Genomic DNA, 7,214 nt, shown 5'->3' with positions numbered 1-7,214 from the left:
GCTGTTGGACTGCCACTGGAACTACAGAATAAGCATCAACAAACAAACAAACAAACAGTCGGGTGAGAACATTCTGGGGTTGTTTCCATTTTTTGCATGTGTTTCTTTTTTGCTTGGTTGGATTACTTGGATTATTTTTTGGATTTGATTTGTTCGAGACATTGTTTTGCATGAGTGCTATGTGTGTGATAATTTTTGTAATATATATATATATATATATATATATATATATATATATATGTATAATTTATGCATTTATAAGTTTTTTTACTATATTAGTAATTGGCTATTTCATATCTTTATTTCCTTGCCTGACTTTAAAATTGTTTGTTGCTTTACCCTCTACTATTTGTGGGCTTGTCTTAAATCATTTGCAATGCACTTGTGTGTAGTTTACTGGTGTGTGTGGCATTAAATTTGTTAATTGAGGACCCTCGGTTTTTTTGGTTTTATTCGCTGTTGGCTGAAGCTTTTAGTTTCAAACCGTTACAATGTGGCAACCAATTGCAAAAGTAGAAGTTATGAGTCATGAAGATAATTTTGAGCCACCCTTTTGACTGTCTGTTCTACTAAAAATATGGTCTCTGTCTCCTCTGTATGCAAGAGTTTTGCTCAAGTTGCTACATGCCCAACTGTCACAAGTTTGGCAGTGTTATGTGGGCTTGTTCTCAAACTGACTCTGCACTGAGTGTTGTGACAGGCTCCAGGTTTGCAAATCTTAATAAAGCTTGCTGTTTGAGAATCTACAGTCTCTCTTCCTTTCAATAGAATTTCCAAGACAGTTATTTCAATAAGTCAAGTGAAATCTGTTTTTTGCCAAAATTTCAAGGAATCTCCAAAAGGGTTCTTTAATTATTCAGGGGTCTAAAGGGTTAAAATATATAAAAGAAAATAAAATGTATATCCTAAAAGGTTGAAGGGCTCATAAGTGAATGGTCATGGGTCAAGAGTCAGTGGTCGGGTCGGGTCGGGTCGGGGGGGGGGTGTGGTCTATGTCCAATGGGGAGGGGCGCGGAGGATGAAGAGAGGCAAAGACGAGCCACGCGCGTCAAAAAGTCCAGCGCGCTGGACTTTTTGACGCGCGTGGCTCGTCTTTGCCTCTCTTCATCCTCCGCGCCCCTCCCCATTGTCCCTCTCTGTCCCTCCCATCTCTCCACCCCCCCACTTTCCTTTCCTGGGGGGCTCCCATCTCTCTCTCTCTCTCTCCAACCAGCCTTCTTTCTCAGCACTTTATTTACTCACACACGTTCATCTCAGCCACTTCACTCATACCAAGCACAATCCACTAGCTCAAGCCACACAGCTCTTGCTATATAATATATAAAGAGTTCAATTGTTATTTATAACTCATATAATTAGTCCAAAGTCTATTTGTGGTTTGGTTTTATTACAGTATATTTCTATCTTAAAATGATAAAAAATATTATATTGTCACCAAAGTGGTCATTGAGGATTACATGGTTAATGTTTTATACAATTTAATTCTTTAAAATAAAAAAATATATATCACACATAACTTTTGATTTATTCCTCACAAATCAGTAATTTTACAATTCAGGATAATTGGGATATATGCTAATTACATCATTCCAATAGCTATTTATAATTCGTATAACTACGTAAAATTCAATTTAGGGTTATTACTCATTAATTTATATATTAAAATAAGTTCAAATATTATATTGTTACCAAAACGGCGTTTGTGGATAATATATGTTCAATGTTTTATACAATTTTAATTATTAAAAATATATATTTAATTTAAATATATGTACCTTTCCAGTTAAGTGTCACAAATTGAATTATGGGTAATATGAAAATATATGGGATATGGAGAAACCCATTGAATTATTCTGCCGTAAACACCGCAATTAACCACCAGGGGGAGATGTTCGGAAACTGCATGCAATCTTGTATTTGACCAAATGTAAACAATTATCATTTTGTCTACGAACATCCGATCCAGACGCATGATACGTCTTTGGAAAGCCACAAAACGGCTTTTTTATATAAAAAAAAAAAAAAAAACCCTGCATATTGAGCTACAGGACACAGCACGAGCAGTGAAACCAGGGTCCCCACAGACTTCTATCAGGCGCGTTCACGGTCATAACAAAGCCTACGTCAGCATGCGCGCTTCACAGAATGTCCGCCCCCATGCTTGCCTGGAGTTTCACATCGCAATAGGAGGATTCTCCTCAGGTAAAACAAAACCGTATTGTTATTTATACCTGTTTAAGGGGCTTGTTTTTTGGCTGTACGGCTTCATCTCATCCTTTTTGTTTGTCATAATCGAAAGCGCGCCAGCCTCCGTTTTCTGTGTTTGTTTTAACCCTTTGCAGTCCATTTATTAAGTGCGCAACAGGCACGTCAGGTTTTCACACGCGCAGTTCATTTTAGACGCGCTGTTTAAAAGTATTTTTTTTCACAGTCAAACGGGTTTAAATGGCCCTGCATATCAACAAAGCACTCACTAGGAATCTCCAGCCCCGCCCCACGATTTCGTTTGCTATAGCGTTTACCTATGTAAGAAATAAATAATAATAATCATAATAATAATCATAATAATAATAGTAATAATAATAGTCGTACATACCGATCGATCATCTCTGGATCACTCGTTTTATCACCAAACTCCTCAATAATGCGATCCAAGTCATTATTTTATTACTATAACATCTGAAAAAAGCTCTGCAAATGTCCATGATGGTCTCTGTGCGCTGACGCACTCAGCCAGCTTGTTTACTATGAACGCCCCGTTATCTGATACCTGATACCATATTCATGAGATACGCCTTTTTTTTTTCTCGACTTGTTTCGGCTCCTGTCGCTCGCACTCGGCAATTGAATGGTTGTCTCGGCTTTTTCCGGAGAAAAAACGACTAAACACGCGTTTATTGCGTTGCTATAATGATGTCGGACCCAGTCCGACAAAGGACCTGTGAGGAATAATTGCAATGTCGGACCCAGTCCGACAATGGACCGCAAATTAATGTTGCTGTGTTGTTTTTTGCTATGGATGATTTATCTGATTGCCCCTGCTAATGCTTTATTGTGCACACACGAGGTTGTTGCCTCTTCATGGTTTTAATATCACCGGGTGTGTGTTAATTTATTTTTATTGTTGGGAGTTCGCTGCACACGAGTTCTGAAGGAGTGACGTCGCTGTTTATTATATTGTTGTTCTTGTTCCCTGCAGCATTGATTGTTGGCCAATCTGTATCTATCATTTTGGGATCCATGGTGGTTGATTACATTAGTCACTTAAACTGTAATTTCTGATTAGAATTCACTGTGTTGTTTATGAATTTGTGTGGAGTTTATTGTTTTAATTAATATAGTTTTCTGTTTTAACAAGATATAAACTGAAAACACACAATGTGTGGGGTTTGTCAGTGTGTGCCTCGTAATCACGTCACCCACGATTTCAGACTACAGGGGGTGCGTTCACGAGAGGCAGACTTTGTTAAGTCTGCGCAGATTCTGCAAAGATTCGGAAAATTCCTTGGCTACTTGCTCCGATTCTGTGCGGATTCTGCGCAGAATGACGGAAGTCCGCGTGTCGTGAACGCACCCGAACTCTCTCCACACGCAACACACAGCGTTCTTACGCCTGCCGTCACTCCTGCACACGTGAGGGGAATACTGAACCTGGAAACAAATTCAAATCCATGCGTTTCCAGCAGATGTGTCCGTCCTCGCCTCTTGCTTTGCTCGACTACCTCTAAGAGAAATGTGTTGGGCTTGTCTCTTCACCTCAGTGTTGCTATTGTGTTTAAATTGACACATTTTTTTCTGCACTTGTATTAAATGTCGCTTCATCTGTGAGACTGAGAAATAATTCTCAGACAATATTATGTCTGTAGACCAAGAGAAAATTCATAATACTGTTCTGTGACAATGTGAAGCACTTCCAGTGTATTTATTTATTTATTTATTTATTGCATTTATATAATGATTTTTGTACAAGCGTTTCACAAAGCACTGTACAGTACAGAGCACAAAAAAAGAAAAAAACACAATACATTTCTATAGCATGCCACACATACAGACCATAATAATACAAAAGCAGCAGTTTTTATGAAAGTGTGTTTTTGCTCTTGACAATACTCGACCGTCCCCTCGCTAGATTGCTCTGATACTGTGTGTGTCTGTGTGTGTGTGTGTGTCTGTGTGTGTCTGTGTGTGTGTGTGTCTGTGTGTGTGTGTGTGTCTGTGTCTGTGTGTGTGTGTGTGTGTGTGTTCTTGTCTCTCGCCTGTCCGGTGAGGATGAAGATGTAGTTTCAGTGTTTAATGCTCATCCCCTCAGTGTGTGTCTGTATGTTCTTGTCTCTTGACAGGTCTGTGAGGATGAGAAGGTCTCCACAGTCTGGAGTCTGGTCTCTGACAGGCTCAACATACCTGTCAATCAACAGGGACTCCTCTACAAAGGCAAGGCGCTGGCAGGTAGGCTGAACAGCACAGCACAGCACAGCACAGCACAGCACAGCTCACCCCTCCTCTCACTCCTCGCCTCACCCCGGGTCAGTGTGGCACAGCCTGCCTGCTCTTCTGAACAAACACTTCAGCCCTGCCGACGCAGTGAGAGTCTGGAGCAGCAACACAAGGTAACCTGAACACAAACACACACACACACAGACAAACACACACACAGTGAGAGGCTGGAGCAGCTACACAAGGTAAATTGAACACAATAAACACGGCTACACACACAATCCTAGCTGCAGCAGATGTACAATGTTATACAGACACACACAGACACAGCTGTACAGTGACACAGAGACGCACACACAATCACAGCTGCAGCATACACACTCTGAAATGCAGGTGTAGAGCAGCGTGTAGTTGTGACTCTGTGTCTCTCTCCTCCCCCTCTCCTCTCCTCTCCTTACTTTGTTTAAAAGAATAGAAGCACACCCAGTGAGCAAGGCATTGAGCAGCCCCACATCCCGCTTCACAATACCGCTACATATTGACTGACTGTTCGCATTGTGTGTGTTTGGTAAGACAAACCACATTTTCTACTTCTACTTTCTACGATTGGGCAAGTCAGCGGTTGTTTGATAACAGAACATAAAACATCACAGAGTGGGTTGAACTGCATTGCTGCAAATCAAGGCCCTTTAAAATGTGTACCTTCCCAGCTCAGGTATTGCTGAGGTAAAGAGACACTTCCTACAGGAGGACAGGACGTTGTCAAGGAGGGGATGTCGTCACGTGTCCTGAGGGCTTTCTTAAAAACATTGTTTTATTATTTCTAAGTGTACGTTGTTATTGCCTTTTAGCTCTTGAGCATAATAATCTCAATCCCGTTTGAAATGACACTAAGTGCATTTGCATGGTGGCAGATGAGGGATGTCGCTTCACTCGAGGCTTGCGTACTGATGAAGATGTAGTTTCAGTGTTTAATGCTCATCCCCTCACTGTGTGTCTGTGTGTGTTCTTGTCTCTCGCCTGTCCTGTGAGGATGAAGATGTAGTTTCAGTGTTTAATGCTCATCCCCTCACTGTGTGTCTGTGTGTTCTTGTCTCTTGACAGGTCTGTGAGGATGAGAAGGTCTCCACAGTCTGGAGTCTGATCTCTGACAGCCTCAACATACCTGTCAATCAACAGGGACTCCTCTACAAAGGCAAGGCGCTGGCAGGTAGGCTGAACAGCACAGCACAGCACAGCACAGCACAGCTCACCCCTCCTCTCACCCCTCGCCTCATCCCTCCTCTCACTCCTCGCCTCACCCCGGGTCAGTGTGGCACAGCCTGCCTGCTCTTCTAAACAAACACTTCAGCCCTGCCGACGCAGTGAGAGTCTGGAGCAGCAACACAAGGTAACCTGAACACAAACACACACAAACACACACACAGTGAGAGGCTGGAGCAGCTACACAAGGTAACCTGAACACAATAAACACACACACACACACACACACACACACACAGTGAGAGTCTGCAGCAGCTACACAAGGTAACCTGAACACAATAAACACACACACTGCTATACACACACACACACACACACACACACACACAGTGAGAGTCTGCAGCAGCTACACAAGGTAAATTGAACACAATAAACACACACACTGCTACACACACACACACACACAGAGTGAGAGTCTGGAGCAGCTACACAAGGTAACCTGAACACAATAAACACACACACTACTATATATACACACACACACACACACACACACACTGCTACAATGCACACCGGATTTAAAAGTATGTTCTGTATTACAGTGCCACATGTCGTCTCTTTTGGCAAGTGATATTTTCAAAATAATATTGAGTGGCAATAAAGAGTGCTGACTGTATTTGAACCCGGAGTAACTGTTTGTTAAGGTAGTTAGTAACACTTGTGATTGTATTTAATGATTCTTTATATCCGTGATTGTCTTGATTTCAATGCAGTTAATTAACGCAGAAGTTGTTCTTCCCTGCAACTATTGTAAGGATTAATGCTGCCTCTTTCAACTTGGGGTGCATGCTATGTATTTTTTGGGGGACACTTGTGGGACAGGTAAAGTTGTATATAATGTCCAACTAGGCTGAAAGCATTTATAGATTGCTTAATTTTTTTTTTTATATTTTAGGTGATGAAGTGACACTTTGAATATGGGGCCTGATGAGAGAAGTATCCTTTTCATGTGGTTTTGGTTTTGCCGTTGTGAGCAGGTGTGGGAGACAGCACCGTGTCTGCATGTGAAATAACAAAGTCATCGCAGTGGAGGGACTCTCTGAAGGCTGCTGTTTGTGGATTTGTCTTTTAATGTGAGTGATCTACTGTACTGTGATGCCACTGACTGTACGCACGCTGCACTGCAGGGGAGACACCGCTGGCATTCACAGGGCATGCTTGTTCGTTTAAAGCACGCTGCACTGCAGGGGAGACACCGCTGGCATTCACAGGGCATGCTTGTTCATTTAAAGCATGCTGCACTGCAGGGGAGACGCCGCTGGCATTCACAGGGCATGCTTGTTCATTTAAAGCACGCTGCACTGTAGGGGAGACACCGCTGGCATTCACAGGGCATGCTTGTTCATTTAAAGCACGCTGCACTGTAGGGGAGACACCGCTGGCATTCACAGGGCATGCTTGTTCATTTAAAGCACGCTGCACTGCAGGGGAGACACCGCTGGCATTCACAGGGTATGCTTGTTCATTTAAAGCACGCTGCACTGTAGGGGAGACACCGCTGGCATTCACAGGGCATG

General features: G+C 42.4%; 1 long non-coding RNA gene across 1 annotated transcript in view; it reads left to right on the top strand.

Annotated features, from left to right (window-relative positions):
* Positions 1-6,965, top strand: part of LOC131700652 (uncharacterized) — a 7,187-nt gene extending 222 nt beyond the window's left edge. The window contains exons 1-4 of the long non-coding RNA XR_009308462.1: positions 1-62; positions 4,341-4,607; positions 5,539-5,824; positions 6,593-6,965. The exon at positions 1-62 is cut by the window's left edge and continues 222 nt beyond it. This is a non-coding gene — a long non-coding RNA (uncharacterized LOC131700652). The remainder of the gene's footprint in view (positions 63-4,340; positions 4,608-5,538; positions 5,825-6,592) is intronic.
* Positions 6,966-7,214: the final 249 nt, after the last annotated feature.

The sequence above is a fragment of the Acipenser ruthenus genome, chromosome 24 (genome assembly GCF_902713425.1).
Source record: "Acipenser ruthenus chromosome 24, fAciRut3.2 maternal haplotype, whole genome shotgun sequence".
Taxonomy (NCBI): Eukaryota; Metazoa; Chordata; class Actinopteri; order Acipenseriformes; family Acipenseridae; genus Acipenser; species Acipenser ruthenus.
The sequence above is the reverse complement of the archived record's forward strand: the minus strand, read 5'-3'. Positions and strand labels throughout refer to the sequence as shown.